The following is a 15,801-nucleotide window of genomic DNA, read 5'->3' on the forward strand; positions in this document are numbered from 1 at the left end:
GTGAGGCCCCAGCTGGTGGACGCCAGGCTCCTGGCAGAGCAGTGGGTGAGGCAGGTAGAGGCAGTGGACGGGGAGGGGGAGGAAGATTGCTATGTGATCTAGAAAGTCTAGTTTCTGATGTTTCTCAGCTGGTTCTGACTGTGATATCCTAAAGATGGTAGCCCTTCAGATGCGGTAAAGATTATAGGTATCGGGTGAAAAAGAACAAGAAGGCCACTTAAAAAAAACAACTCAAAAATAAAAAAATGATCATGATTGTTTTGATTCTAGTAAAGCAACAATCATATGTAAATAAGATATAGTTATTCCTAACACATATATGTTTATTTTTCCATCTATATTTCTTCCCTCTAGATACCCAAATAAAATACAAAATCAAAGTCAGCACTTACCATTTATCATATCAGTTCTGTATACTGAGTTTTCCTTAAAATGTACAGAATTTTTATTCTATGGACTTCTTTTGGGGCATAAAACTCACTTTACATTCTGAAAAACACTTTAAGTTGTTTCTTTAGCCAAGTTAGCTTTGCCCGTTTTATTAATTGCACTTTTATACATTTGTTTATTTTTGTGATTTATAAAAATGTCCTCATCATTTTAATAGTCACCCCTGGGTGCATAGGCAATGGTTTAGAAAACTTCCAAAATATGGTAATACTACTATAGCAAAACACCATTACAGCAACAAAAAGCACAAACCCACTGAACATGAGCCCAGAACAACATTCCTCCAACTATCTGGGGAAAATAAACCAAAAAGAGCTATCTTTCATCATGCCTGAAAGGTCAACTAACCAGGGCTCTCAGGAGAACAGAGGAATGGTATTTTACAGAGGAGGGCCCCTTATGGAAGACCCTCTGCTTCCAGCTCCCTAGAAATGCACTGCAGGGTGGGGTGTGGAGGCTGAGCTCATTCCAAAAGCTCAGGAAGGAAGCAACGGAGAGCCTGTCCTACCTCCTGTGGATATCTGGGGCTGCATGGGTGAACAGTCACATGTGGTCCATTAGAGCTGATGACCACTCTTGTTCCAGGTGCTGAGGTGTGAGCTCATTTTTTTTTTTTTTTTAGTTATTGTTATTTAGGGCTGCTGCTGCTGCTGCTAAGTCGCTTCAGTCGTGTCCGACTCTGTGCGACCCCATAGACGGAAGCCCACCAGGCTCCCCCGTCCCTGGGACTCTCCAGGCAAGAACACTGGAGTGGGTTGCCATTTCCTTCTCCAGTGCATGAAAGTGAGAAGTGAAAGTGAAGTCGCTCAGTCGTATCCGACTCTTCACGACCCCATGGACTGCAGCCTACCAGGCTCCTCCATCCATGAGATTTTCCAGGCAAGAGTACTGGAGTGGGGTGCCATTGCCTTCTCCATATTTAGGGCTAATAAAGGGCTAAAGGAAGGATTCTTCCTTTGTGTTGCAGTATCATGATACAGAGATGGATTTTGAGTCCCGGCTGTGATTTTTTTGAGTTTTTATTTTATATTGGAGTACAGTTAACACTGTTGTGTTAATTTCAGGTGTACAACAAAGTGATTCAGTTATCCATACAGATGTATCTATTCTTTTTCAAATTCTTTTCCCAATTAGGTTGTTACAGGATATTTAACAGAGTTCCCCGTGGTATACAGTAGGTCCTTGTTGATGTCCATTTTAAATACAGCAGTGTGCACATGTCAATCCCAAACTCCCTAACTATCCCTCCCTCCCTTCCCCTCTGGTAACCATAAGTTCATTCTCTAAGTCTGTGAATCTGTTTTGTAAATAAGTTCATTTTTATCATTTTTTAAGATTCTTCATATAAACAATGTCATACAATATTTCTCTTTCTCTGTCTAACTTATTTCACTCAGTAGGAAAATCTCTAGGTCCATCCATGCATTGCTGTTTCCCCAGCCAAGACATGGAAGCAACCTAAATACCCATTGACAGAGGAATGGATAAAGAACATGTGGTACATGTATACAATGGAATATAACTCAGCCACAAAAAGAATGAAATAATGTCATTTGCAGCACCCAGCTGTGATATTTACTAGATGTTTGATCTTGGGTACATCACAAAGTTTTTCTTGGATTTTTAAGTATGTCTCAATGTTAGAGACAATAGTGACGATGGCTTATCAGAGTCGATAAGAAAATTAAATGAAATAACCTGTGTGAAAGTACTAGAGTCATATATTGAAAGTGCTCTTTACGAGACTGTACTGCTACCCAAATTTCTTCCTGAGTCTCAGTCATCTGGACTCTCTATTTGTCTTTACTTACATGTAGCCAGCCTTTGCTGTTGTGAACTGGATCTCAGCAATTGCCTGAAGAATCCAGAGAAGGGAAGGGTAGCCAGTCCGAGAAAATGGCCCCACGTTGCACTGCGTCTGACAGCACTAGGCGTGCAAATAAAAACCGAGTCACTTGGGGTGCAACACAGATTCTGGCAGAGCCTGGAGTGAAAGAAAATGCAGTGGGGCCTAAGGAAAGATGGAGGGGACTAGAGGATGTTCAGCTAACTTTTGCAAGCCGTGTGGGGAAGCAGTGTGGGGTCTTCATTTTTCACTAGTGATTTTTCACCACCTCAGCTCTTCTATTTGTGTTTTCCCTCTTTCTACTGCTTCTTGAGTGTGACTGAGGGGTTCTTCTGAGTTCTGTAGACCTTCAGGTGATCTTGCATTAATCAGACCAGGGATGCTCTTGGTTGGGATGAACCCATGGGTGATGGACTCACTGGACAATGCTTGATTTCTGGTTTTTATGAAATCAACAAGAAATGAAACATGGAGCATAAAATATTAAATGCCCTGTTGGTTTCTAGTTAATCCAATAATCTCATTCTTCATGCTACTATAGATCCAGAATGATACTATCATTATTTGAAGAGATGGAGAATAAATACTAACACCTTCCCAAAACATTGCAGGGCTCTGCAGTTTCCTCTGAAACCTCTTTTCCCTTTGTGGACGGACTTGAACTTGACAGACCATGGAGTGTCATTGAGCATGCCCACTTTCATAGCAGTCTGAGCTTCATAGGCCTTGAACTTATGGCATCCCTTCATGGTGGACATGGCAGAAAGTGTCGGACATGCCATTTTAGACTGAGCTCTGATCTCCAGACTGTGAGTCGTGTAATTCATATCCTCCATGTAGCTTTGCCATTGACAGTTATTAGCCAGAAGTGTTGCTGCCAACACAAGTTTTGAGTAGATTGTGGTATAAACAGATTTCCTCTTTACACATTCTAATCAGTGCAGAAGGATTGTTTTTATTGAAACCGTATCTCAGCCTGTTTCTCCACACATGTAGGCACACATGTACAGAGTTTAAATTGTATTTATGGTTGGTAAATGTTCTAATTATGGAGCTGCATGTGTTCAGAGGGGAAAATTAAATCAGTGAACACGGGAGGCCAGGATGCCCTTCCTGGCCTGGTTTAGGTTCTTTATGGTTTTAGGCTTTGAGAAATCAATGCTGTGAAGCGGTGGGTGACAATCCAGGAAGACATTTGATTCCTGACTGATTTACACTGTTATCTATAGATTCTTTTTTTCTTGATGAGGTGGAATCTGATTCCTTATTGCTTGTGTCTTCTTAATGTGTCACAGAGCAGTTTCCAAAAAGCTATTCTTCTGGAAAATGTCTTGGTCCTCTTTTTCCATATTAGAGTACATGAAATGCTAACATAGAAGAGGGATGTAATTGACGTTGTGCCCACTAACGCCTTCCCACACGACTGCCATGACGATGACAGTGAGTGGATTACTAGTCACCAAGCAGTGCCCAGTCTTTGGAACTCACCTAAGGAGAGATGTGGACATCTTCCCCAGTGCCACTAAGAATGCGGTCCTAACTTTAGCAGGCCAGTGTGCGCTACAGCGTTTTGAAAGTAGCTGCTGCCACTGCTGTAGAGTTAGCTAAAGGATGTTGTAGTTTGCAAAAATGGGCAAAATATGCACTCCAAGGATACGTAGAACATAATCTAGCCAGCTCTACTCAACCACAGAAATTCTGCTGCTTCGGGCAAAATGCCTTCCTGGTGTAAGTTCGAGCTGACAGATTACTGAGGGAAATTTTTGTCTCACCTACACTCCCAGATTATTCAGCTCACTTTTATTATTATTTTTTTAAACACACCACTCAACCCTCCATGCAGACTGTGTGGTATAGACCTGGCACCCTAAACTGAATAATCTCCTTGGTGACGGCCGAAAAGTAAAGGCATCTGTGGCAGTCGGATGGGGTGCCTCAGGTTGGTTCCAGATGTCAAGCTGATTAATGCTAGTCAGGGCTGCCAGCAGCTAGGCCTCGTGAGTGCACAGATCCTGGCGGTTGTGGCATCAGTGGGTAGAGATGTATGCTCATGTACTGAACACACGCCAGTCCTTCTGTAACAGCTCAATAGAATGCCCAGAGGATCATGGATTCTTCCAGCATGTGAACTCCAACACATCAAACTTTTCAGCCATTTTCAAGTTTACTAACCTAGCGGGTTTGTTCCCTTAAATTAACATCAGTATTTCTATGCTAAGAAGTCCAATCTAGGAAGGCCCTAGTGGGAGAAGCCCAAGATAAAGTTTGGATTTTTGTGACAAAAAAGCAATATATTTCTATGATACTTCCAATTTTCCAAAGCATCGTTGTATTCACCTCCTTTCTCACTTGTAGCTTTAATCCCTGTGAAGAAGGCTGAGATAGGTGTAATCATGTAAGTGATCCAGGGTTTGTGTATTGACATACTCTGTGGATATAAGGTGTTATTGACTTTCCCCATCTGCATGAGCCCTGTGAGATGGATGAAAGGTCTACTGAAGGTCATGCAGTTTCATCAGCACGAGAACTGACCCACCACCCTGCTTAAATCAGTGTTTCTCAAAGTGTGGTCCCTGGACTAGTAGCATCAGCATTATCCCAAACATAGTGGGTCAGGACCTCTAGAAGTAGGCCCAGCAATGTATTAACAGAAGCCCTTGAGGTTATCCTACTGCACACTCAAGACTGAGAACCTTGGGCTTGTATCACTAGTTCCCAGCTCAGGTTTCTTGGACTCCAGAGCTCAGTGGACATAATGATCAAACCCCATAAGTGCTCTTCAAAACTGCATGAAACTTAATGAATGAAAATCATACTTTAAAAAAACTGTATATTTTACTACACAGGGCGGATACATGAATGTTGGGAAAGGACACTGATTATTCATCAATGCCATTTGGTATCCTTTCATACATGCAGTCACTCATTTAATCATTTATAGGTTATCTAATATGCTCTGTGCTAGATACTGAGAGATTCAAAGACGGTATAGTCCCTACTCTTTTTTTTTTCTTTCTTTTTTACTTTTTAAATTATGAAAGTATGATGACACATTTACAGGAGACTTGGAAAATACAGAACAAAGTTACATATAGTTCCACTATATATTACAATTATTTTTTAAATAATTAAATATTTTTAGTTGGAATTTCAGTATCAAACTCTCAGAAATTAATAGAATGAATAGACAGAAATGTAGGATATAGTAGACCTGAAAAGTAATGAACCAATTCAACATAATTAAGATTTATACAATTTTCACGTAAGAGGGAGATACAGATTCTATTCAAATTCCCATAGACTATAAATGTGGAGATACTGTGGTCCCTACTTTTGAGATAACATAAGCTTGTAAACAAATTATTGCAATACAATATACTAAGTACCAAAAGGCACATTAAATAGTACTGTTGTAGAAAAAAAAAATCTTCTGAACTTGGGGGAAATAATCTTCAGACTTGGCCACGTTACTGTTACTTTGTTACTTTAGGGCTTTGTGCTTGAACTTGGACAGTTGAGACGGGGAGAGATGGGATGGCAAGACAGCTCCCTCTTGATTCCCAACCACTCAGCTGAGAACTGACAGAAACACGAACCCACCTCTGGGTTCTGGGTTTGCCTTCTTCTTGGAACTTCCTTTGTTTCCTGGGCTATAGCATTTCTGATTATGAGGAGTACAGAGGGAGTGTTTGGAACAGGGTCACAAAGGCTCTGTTAATAAGGAGAACTTGAAAAGGAGACCTGCAACATATTTCTATAGACTTACCTCATCTTTTATTATAATAGGCAGTTACTGAAAAGGTACTTCTCTGTTTAACCAAGGACTTGAAACCAAACGAAATGTCCTCTTGATTCAGAGTCTGCTTGAACATTTCAGTTTTCAGTACAATTACTTTGGAAAATAATAGGTTTAATTTCAGTTCAATTGTTTCACAGGCCTTTGTCTTAAAAAAAAAAATCTGTGATTATGTGGTGGGGAAAAAAATACTCTGGGTTCATTTTGCTTTCAAATTATAGTGAGGTTTGTTCCTATTTGTCAGTTTCTTGGTTCTAGAATCGTAAGCCTAAGCAGATGCAGGGCCCACCTCTGTGCTTCATCTCAAGTTTACTTTCTGTCTGTAATTCTACTTCTAAATGTCTGTATGCATGAAGTATATCCAGCATAACTAAAACAAGAGGGAAGGGAAGGGGCAGGGCAGAGATGTTAATACCGGGAAACTTGATATGTAACAACTGAAACTTACATGGAGAACATTAGCAATGGCTTTCTTCTGGTGGGGGAGTGCTTCTGGTTCTAAATGAGGTGTTAGTGTTTGTGGGGTGATAACCTTGTCCCACTGAATTATGATGAGAAAACAACCCAGTTGCCTACAGAGCCAAAAACAAATCTCAGAACTGCTTAACTCATCCGTCAAACAAATAGTATTTTAGGAAATGCAGGACAGAGAAAAATGCACAAAAGAAAAGGAGATTTATTTATTTGTACAAAAGTAGAACGACAGGCGTTTGAGTGGATCCAAATAGCATTTAGGGAGGAAAAAAAAAAATGTGATTCATTGCCAGCTATTAAATCTTGTTTATCCTTCTTTAAACTAACCAGAAACACATTTTGGGAAAACGCTAGTTAACAGTTTAAGCATTGACAGCCTCCTGTTGTGCCGCTTTGGCTTCCCTGCCTTCCAAGGGAAGACGATGGGGTGAAGCTGTGAGCCTTGTTTCCTAAGCCCGTGGCAAGGGACGAATTCCAGTCCTGCCTGTGATGCTCGCCCTCAGACTCTGAGAGAATTCTGTCAGTTTCCTCAAAGAGGAATGCTTGCCTCACGGTGAGGGCAGGAAGGTCTGTGTTTACATGATAGTTTCAGATGAAACACCCTGAAGGACACAAGACATTAATCAAAGACACAATGACTGATGAAGTCATGTGTCCTTTAGAAACTGCCATTTCCCCGGTAGCCAGTCGTTATTACAGTGTCTCCCAGACCAACAGCTGAACTCACCAAAGCTGGCTCCAGACACAGCTCTGTGATCGAAATTCTTCCCAGCACTTGACAAGGATATGTAAAGTTTGCTGAAATCCCACGACCCCCAGGTAGGAGAAGGCCCCTCAGCTTGCAATATATGTGGTGGGGGCCCCTTCCAGCCCTGCCCTGCCTTCTTCCTTCTACAGGGCTGCAAGGGAGTAGCCATCTATGGCTGCTTCTGCTGCCCTATCCCCTCTCCAGCACCCCTTTTTTAAATGTATTAGTATAATTATTTCAGAGAAGGCAATGGCACCCCACTCCAGTACTCTTGCCTGGAAAATCCCATGGATGGAGGAGGCTGGTAGGCTGTAGTCCATGGGGTTGCGAAGAGTCGGACATGACTTCACTTTCACTTTTTCACTTTCATGCATTGGAGAAGGAAATGGCAACCCACTCCAGTGTTCTTGCCTGGAAAGTTCCAGGGGCAGGAGAGCCTGGTGGGCTGATGTCTATGGGGACACACAGAGTCAGACACGACTGAAGTGACTTAGCAGTAGCAGCAGCAGCAGTATAATTATTTGGATTTTCGATGCCCTTAGAATTTAAAGGGGCTGTACCCACCATAGACTGTAGGGATTAACTTAATCAATTATAAAAATATGCACATTTTGGGGGAAAAGCCACTACTATCTTTTTGCAGTCCAAGCAAATCATTCTGCCACCATGGTTATCAGGATTTGTAGTCTTCATACTATCTAGAAAGGTGACTCTGTGAGTTTAAGACCACAAAGAAAGGCCCAACTGGACTCATTGGATCCAAACAACTCCGTTCCTCTTCCCACTGCAGCAGTCTAGGCAGAAGGAAGATTCACACAGTGATTTGCTGACCTTCATGCCTAGAGCACTCGTGGAAGGAACATGCTGTTTGCCCTTGGTGGTCGCCTTCTCTCCTTTTTCCTCATAACCTTCAACTGTTCTCCTTCGCCCAACACATCACATTCCCTCATGTATTTCTATTAATACTATAAATTCCTTGAGGACACAACTTATTTGTTTTTGTACTGTCTTCTCTTAGCAGAGCACGTACCACATAAACTTAGGCATTGAAAAAGAGTGGTCAAAATGTTTTTCTCACAAGTATATAGGGCCTTCTCACCTGCCAGCATCATGAGCCACCTAGGCAGGATCTGGAATTCCAGTTGAGCTATTTCAAATCCTGAAAGATGATGCTGTGAAAGTGTTGCACGCAATATGCCAGCAAATTTGGAAAACTCAGCAGTGGCCACAAGACTGGAAAAGGTCAGTTTTCATTCCAATCCCAAAGAAAGGCAATACCGAAGAATGTTTAAACTACCACACAATTGCACTCATCTCACATGCTAGTAAAGTAATGCTGAAAATTCTCCAAGCCAGACTTCAGCAATATGTGAACCGTGAACTTCCAGATGTTTAAACTGGATTTAGAAAAGGCAGAGGATCAAATTGCCAACATCCATTGGATCATCAAAAAACAAGAGAGTTCCAGAAAAACATCTACTTCTGCTTTATTGACTATGCCAAAGCCTTTGACTGTGTGGATCACAGCAAACTGTGGAAAATTCTGAAAGAGATGGGAATACCAGACCACCTGACCTGCCTCCTGAGAAATCTGTATGCAGGTCAAGAAGCCACAGTTAGAACTGGACATGGAACAACAGACTGGTTCCAAATCGGGAAAGGAGTATGTCAAGGCTCTTTTTTGTCACCCTGCTTATTTAACTTATATGCAGAGTACATCATATGAAATGCTAGGCTGGATGAAGCACATGCTGGAATCAAGATTGCCGGGAGAAATATCAATAACCTCAGATATGTAGATGACACCACCCTTATGGCAGAAAGCGAAGAACTAAAGAGCCTCTTGATGAAAGTGAAAGAGGAGAGTGAAAAAGCTGACTTAAAACTCAACATTCAGGAAACTAAGATCATGGCATCTGGTCCCATCACTTCATGGCAAATAGATGGGGAAACAATGGGAACAGTGAGAGATTTTATTTTCTTGGGCCCCCAAAATCATTGCAGATGGTCACTGAAGCCATGAAATTAAAAGATGCTTGCTCTTTGGAAGAAAAATTATGACCAACCTAGACAGCAGATTAAAAAGGAGAGACATTACTTTGCCAACAAAGGTCTGTCTAGTCAAGGCTATGATTTTTCCAGTAGTCATGTATGGATGTGAGAGTTGGAATATAAAGAAAGCTGAGCCAAAGAATTGATGCTTTTGAACTGTGATTCTTGGGAGGCCCTTGGACTGCAAGGAGATCCGATCAGTCCATCCTAAAGGAAATCAATCCTGAAATTCATTGGAAGGACTGATGCTGAAGCTGAAGCTCTGATACTTTGGCTACCTGATGCGAAGAACTGACTCATTTGAAAAGACCCTGATGCTGGGAAAGATTGAAGGCAGGAGGAGAAGGGGATGACAGAGGATAAGATGATTGGATGGCATCACCAACTCAATGGACATGAGTTTGAGTAAGCTCCGGGAGTTGACGATGGACAGGGAAGCCTGGTGTGTAGCAGTCCATGGGGTCGCAAAGAGTCTGACACAATTGAGTGACTGAACTGAACTGAGGCAGGATCTGCACAGATTCAAGGTGGTAAGACACACTTCCCCCCAGATAGCTGCCCAGTACCTAGTATTTGGATGAGTCTTCTTTTTTCATTTTAATTAACTCTAGAAACAACATTTCAACCTTTTCCACCACTATCACCATCCCATCACAAGAACAAAAAAGCGTCTCTCATCATCATCCTGTGGGTTTCCTGAGCATCTACATTTTGAAGATGAGAATCCATCTGAACTATTACAACAGTACCTACAGAATTTCTTGGATGAAAGGAACAACATAAAATATCTTGAGAGGTCAGAGGAAGACAAACTTCGATTGGAAGAAAGGTGTGCATTCTCTTCCAGCTGTTTGGCAGTTGACAGAGGGAATGAAGACAAAGGTATAGAAAGGAATGAAGAGCGTCATGGAATGAAGGAAAATATGGGCAGGAGATGGACCAGGCAGAGTGTTAGCAGGGGGGTCCAGCCTCGTAGATCTCTGGCTTTCATTGCAGAACACAATGATAAAGGGAGGAAAGACTTTAGAAAGTAAATCATTGAAGTTTCCAGGCACTATAGACTGTGTTCCTCCAGAATTCGTATGTTGAAACCTAATCCTCAATGCAGTGGTATTTGGAGGTGGGCCTTTGGAAGATGATTAGGTCATGGGGTGGAGCCTTCATGAGTGGGATTAGTGCCCTTATAAAAGAGGTCCCAGAGAGCTCCCTCATCCCTTCCACCAAGTGAAGACACAATGAGAAAATGGCTGTCAGCAGTCAGCAAGAGAGCTTTCATGAGAACCTGACTGACACCCTGAGCTTGAACTTCCAGCCTCTAGAACTGTGAGAAATAATTTTCCATTATTTTTAAACCACTCAGTCGATAGTATTTTGTTACAGCAACCTGAATTAAGACATTGGAATACAGTAGTGGGTTAAAAAATCTCATCAGCCCTTTGCACCTATTCACTTGGCCACCTGACCCATGTTTTGGTGTTTCTGGAAAGAGCAGTGCTGAATGGGCTGTGGATGGGACCATAGGTTCAGGAGAGGAGCTGAGCTCACAGCTGGAGGCAGTGGGAACTGCCTCCAAGGGCCCTCTGACTCGGGCCTGGCTTCCTTTGTCACCTCACCTTCTTCTTCCTCTTTCCAGGAAGGCTGTGGTCTTCATCACATTCCAGCAGGAGACATGGACTCACATCAAGCCATCACACTGAACCCTCTGTGCTTAGAGCTTTGTATCCAGGAGCATGACAGCAAGGACTATATCGTCATTTGGCTCCATACTCCTGCACTGAGAACAAGAATCTCAAGAAGTGATGAAGTCTGTGACCCAGCAATTCCACTCCAGGTACCCATGGAAGAGAACTGAGAACACATACATATAAATGTGACCGTGGTGCTATTCATAACAGCCAAAACGTGGGAACAGTCCAAATGTTCATCAGCTGATGGCTGGAGGAACAAATGTGCTCTGTCCATACCCTGGATTATTATTAAGCTCGAAAGGAAATAGAGTAATGATACATGGTATAAGATGGATGAACCTTGGAAACATTACGCTAAGTGGAAGAAGCCACATACAAAAGGCCATATACCATGTGATTCCATTCTGATGAAATATATAAATTCAGCAAACCCACAGAGAATGAAAGTAGATTTGTGGTTGCAGGAGGCTAGGGGATGGAATAACGGGACACGTGTGTGTGCATGAATTTGCTTCAGTCGTGTCTGACTCTTTGTGACCCTCTGGACCATAGTCCGCCAGGCTCCTCTGTCCATGGGATTCTCTAGGCAAGAATACTGGAGAGGGTTGCCATTTTCTCTTCCAGGGCATCTTTCCCACCCAGGGATTGAACTTGTGTCTCTTGTGTCTCCTTCATTGTCAAGTGGGTTCTTCACTACTAGCGCCACCTGGGAAGCCCAGAATAATGGGAGTGGCTGCTGATGGGTATGGGATTTCTTTTTTGGGTGATCAAAACGTTCTGGAAGTAGATAGTTGTGATGGTTACCCAACATTGTGAATATACTAAAATGCACTGAATTATACACTTTAAAATGATGCATTTTATCTCAATAAAAAATGCAATTAAAAAAAAAAAACGTAATGAAATCAAGTTGCTGGTGAGCAGCAGTCCCCTTTCCTTCTTTCTTCCCTTCCTCAGCCAGCTGGGAACTTTGTTCAAACACTTGTACACCCTAGATCTGTATTTTCAGCTCTTCTATTGACTCTTCCATCTTTTCTTCACTTTCCAACCACTTCTCTGCCTTTAGGGACCATCCTTTGAGAGTCAAGTGTGTATTCAGTTCTGAGTATTCCTTCTGGTGCCTGCAGTCTGCCTCGGGTCTTTGGGACTGGGTTGATCTAGATAGAAATCCCAAATCACCACTCTGTCTCTGGGAACACTACACCTCTGAGCCGCTCTCTATGGAAGCTGGATTTCTCAAACGTTGGAAAGCAGCAGGGAGGCTGGTTTAAGAGACTGACTGATAAACAAGGCCTGGCAAAATGCCAGTTTGGGCAGTCTGGGTTTTGTTGGTATTTTGCTGCTGTCATTTCTGCTGTTATGAAACAAGCCTTGGAGTAAAGAGTTTCCTCTATTACCGGGTTTCTGAGGACCCCTCAGTTTGCTCCTTTACCTGTTCCCTCCGCAGCAGGGGCCAGCACAAGCCCCTCCCTCAGGCTGCTTGTGTGGAATCCACACATCTATTTAGCTGAAAGCATGAGAGTTCTTCAGGGTACAAACCTCATGAAAGTAGCAGCTGGGGCACTCATTGTGCCCATTCTGAGGGCTCCTGGCTGCAGTCCTACGCCATCCCTGCCCACCTCACACATGGGACTTCCTGCTTTGCTCTCTGGATAGATGAAGGTGCCTCAATCTAGGTGTTTCTAGTCCTTGCTTATCTTTCACTCATTTCTAATAAGCACGTCCAGGAGCACTTTTATCCCCATAGATGAATCTGAAGGACAGACAAAATGGGAAGCTTCTTATCATAAAAGTTCTGGAAGGAAAAGGGAAATCATATCCCACCCTGGCTTTTAAGCAGCATGCTGAGATGTGAGGCAAATGAGGTAGTACTGCCTTATCCAGACTAAAATAGTTTAAGCTGGTTAATAAAAATGAAAGCTTTGGGGTTTATTTTCTTAGCTGACAAATAAAGCTCAGAATAGTCAAGTGGGTTGAAAAATATTCAAGTGATTCACATCAGAATGCTGGCCGTTGGTTAGTCTACAAGGAGCACCAGTAGAACAAGCCAGGTCATTATCTGCAGATTTATTGGAAACACACAGCCCTAATCATTAACAGCTTACTGAGCTACCTCCTACCAGCCAAAGAGAAGATATTTTTGGAGTCAGCATTATGTCTTTCTCAATTGTGTTCGTGGATTAGTCAGAATGCTGTGGTGTAAGTAACAGACAGAGATTCTGGATGAACCAAGGAAAAGGGATTTTACTGGTGTCTATCTGATGTTCAAAGATTGACAGGGAGCCTGGAGAACCAGGCCTGGGGAGAACAGTAACCAAGACTGCTCCAGAATGAGGAAACTTGTAGAATGGGAATGATACCATAGCTGGAACAGTTGGGATAAGGCATGGGCGCCACCCTTGGGTCACTCAAGATTCAAAGTCTCGAGAGGAAGCATCCAGTTGGTTGAGGCTTTATTGCAAGTGTGCCAGTCACTTTACTACCATAATGAAAGGGAAAAGCATCTCATCTCTCAGCTTTTGTATAGGAAGTGGGTGTCATCCCATCAAAACTACAGGCACTTCCCTGGTGGTCTAGTGGTCAAGAATCCACCTTGCAATGCAGGGGACGCAGTTTCGATCCCTGGTTGGGGAACTAAGACCCCACATGCCTGAAGCAACTAAGCTGCACCTAGCAAATCCTGTGCACTCTGAGCAGCAGAGATCCTTCGTGACGCAGTGAAGATCCTGCCTGCCGCAACTGAGACCCGATGCAGCCAAATAAATAAATATTTAAAAAAAAAAGGATTGGATCAAAACCAATCATCGCTTCTTTCATTTGAAGCAGAAAACCACTTGAAACAAATGACCATAGCTTCTCTGTGAAAGAGTGTCCAGTTATCTGTAGGAAGTGTTTACGATGAGGCCTTAATTTTCTGGGCATTCTGGCAAAGGTGATGTATGAGGATGAGCTAAAGGAATATCTGAAACTCTTACTGGCACTCCCGCTCAACTGGTTGGTGCAGGCTTGGCTGTGTCAGTGGAGACGACGTGAGCTAGTATTTACACACAGACAAATGACACGTGTATATAGCAGTCAATCAAAGTAGGTAAAGGTGAGCTGAATAAACCTCCTTTGTGAGGGACTTCAGCCATTTTTTTCCATCAAAAGACTTAATAGGTGATGAGCCCTTCCGGTACTGAGAGGTAGGAGACTCGCAATGCACTTAGAACCTCTGTGGACTCCATCAGCATTCACAGTATATGTACATATGCTGTTAGCCAGGGCCAGCAGCATGGCACCTGAGGAGCAGCAGCCCACCATCCTGAACAAGCACTCGGCCCATGAGGGCCCTTCTGGGTAAGCCTGCGTAGGGCATGGTAAGCAGTATTGTTAAGTGGGCTGTTTACTTTGCCTCTCCTATCATTTACACTTCGTTCTGGCGAAAAAAAAAAAAAGTGTGGAACGTTGATGGCTGAAAAAGATCTACCATGATGGTGCCGGACCTGTTCCAAAGAAACTAAGGCAATGATCATGTTGGACCACACTGTAAGCTTTACAGCAACCCATGTTCCCCTAAGGATGTGGTTGAGCAAACATGGGATAAAGTTCAGCAGGCAATTAGGAATTGCAAGTCTTGTGACATTGTGGAAGAGATCTGAAATATCACAGCAGCCTTGGGAGACTTAGTAACAATTATATGAATGGGAGCTGGAAGAACTGCCCCCAGAGACATGTCATGACTTCAGGGGACTGGAGAAGATTGGGTGTGTGCTTGCCACAGCATAGTTTTCTCGGAGCATGGAAGGAGGGAGCAGGCGGTGCTCCCTCTCCCAGAAACACCTCCTCACTCGAGGAAGGTGCCTGCCTTGAGTAGCTGCTCTTTACCCACTGGTTTCTCAGATAATTGACTCAGCTTTTCACTCTTGCAGAGCGAGTCAGCAAGGCTTTCAGAGAGGAAAGTTTGTTTGTCTATATAGTATTCAGCATGGTTTTGTGGTTGCAATAGATATTCCATTAGGATTCTTGGTGGATAAACCACAGATAACATTCTCCATGCCTCTTTGCATGTAATCTTAATAATGGAGTGCTTGGCCAATATTTTATTGATTATTGAGAATTAGGAATAATAATGGTTGTGTTTGTTGGAGAGCATCTGGGGAAAGATAATTAGAAACATATTTTGTCACGGCAATGAAACAATTGTCATGTTAGTTTTTTAAAGAATTCTTCTAAAAGAATTAGGATTACTTCTTTTTTAAGAACAGCTTCTAAAATAAAGATCATGATATAATGCTAAAAATTAATGTTTTGCTTGGGCAACTTAGAAATAAGTTCGTGAGAAGTAGAATACTATTAATAATGAAGAACTAAAACGTAAGCTTAGCTGTTATTGTTATGCGGACCCACCTCCAGAAAATTTGGCTTCCAGGAATGGGCACACAGAATAGAATCCAACTATTCAGGTTTATCCCATGTTTTTGGGCTTCTTAATATAATAATCATGCATTTTAATATAAGTTTATATAACATTCTGGAGATACTTAAAGTCTATGTCAGTTTGAAAAGGATTTAAATAGCAGCATCTAAATTGTTTTCATATATAGTGTAGCTTAGTGAAAGTGAAAGTGAAGTTGCTCAGTCATGTCTGACTCAGTCGTGTCCAACTCTTTGTGACCCCATGGACTGTAGCCTGCCAGACTCCTCCCTCCATGGGATTCTCCAGGCAAGAGTACTGGAATGGGTTGCCATTTCCTTCTCCAGGGGA

The sequence above is a fragment of the Bos indicus genome, chromosome 20 (assembly GCF_029378745.1).
Source record: "Bos indicus isolate NIAB-ARS_2022 breed Sahiwal x Tharparkar chromosome 20, NIAB-ARS_B.indTharparkar_mat_pri_1.0, whole genome shotgun sequence".
NCBI classification, from domain to species: domain Eukaryota; kingdom Metazoa; phylum Chordata; class Mammalia; order Artiodactyla; family Bovidae; genus Bos; species Bos indicus.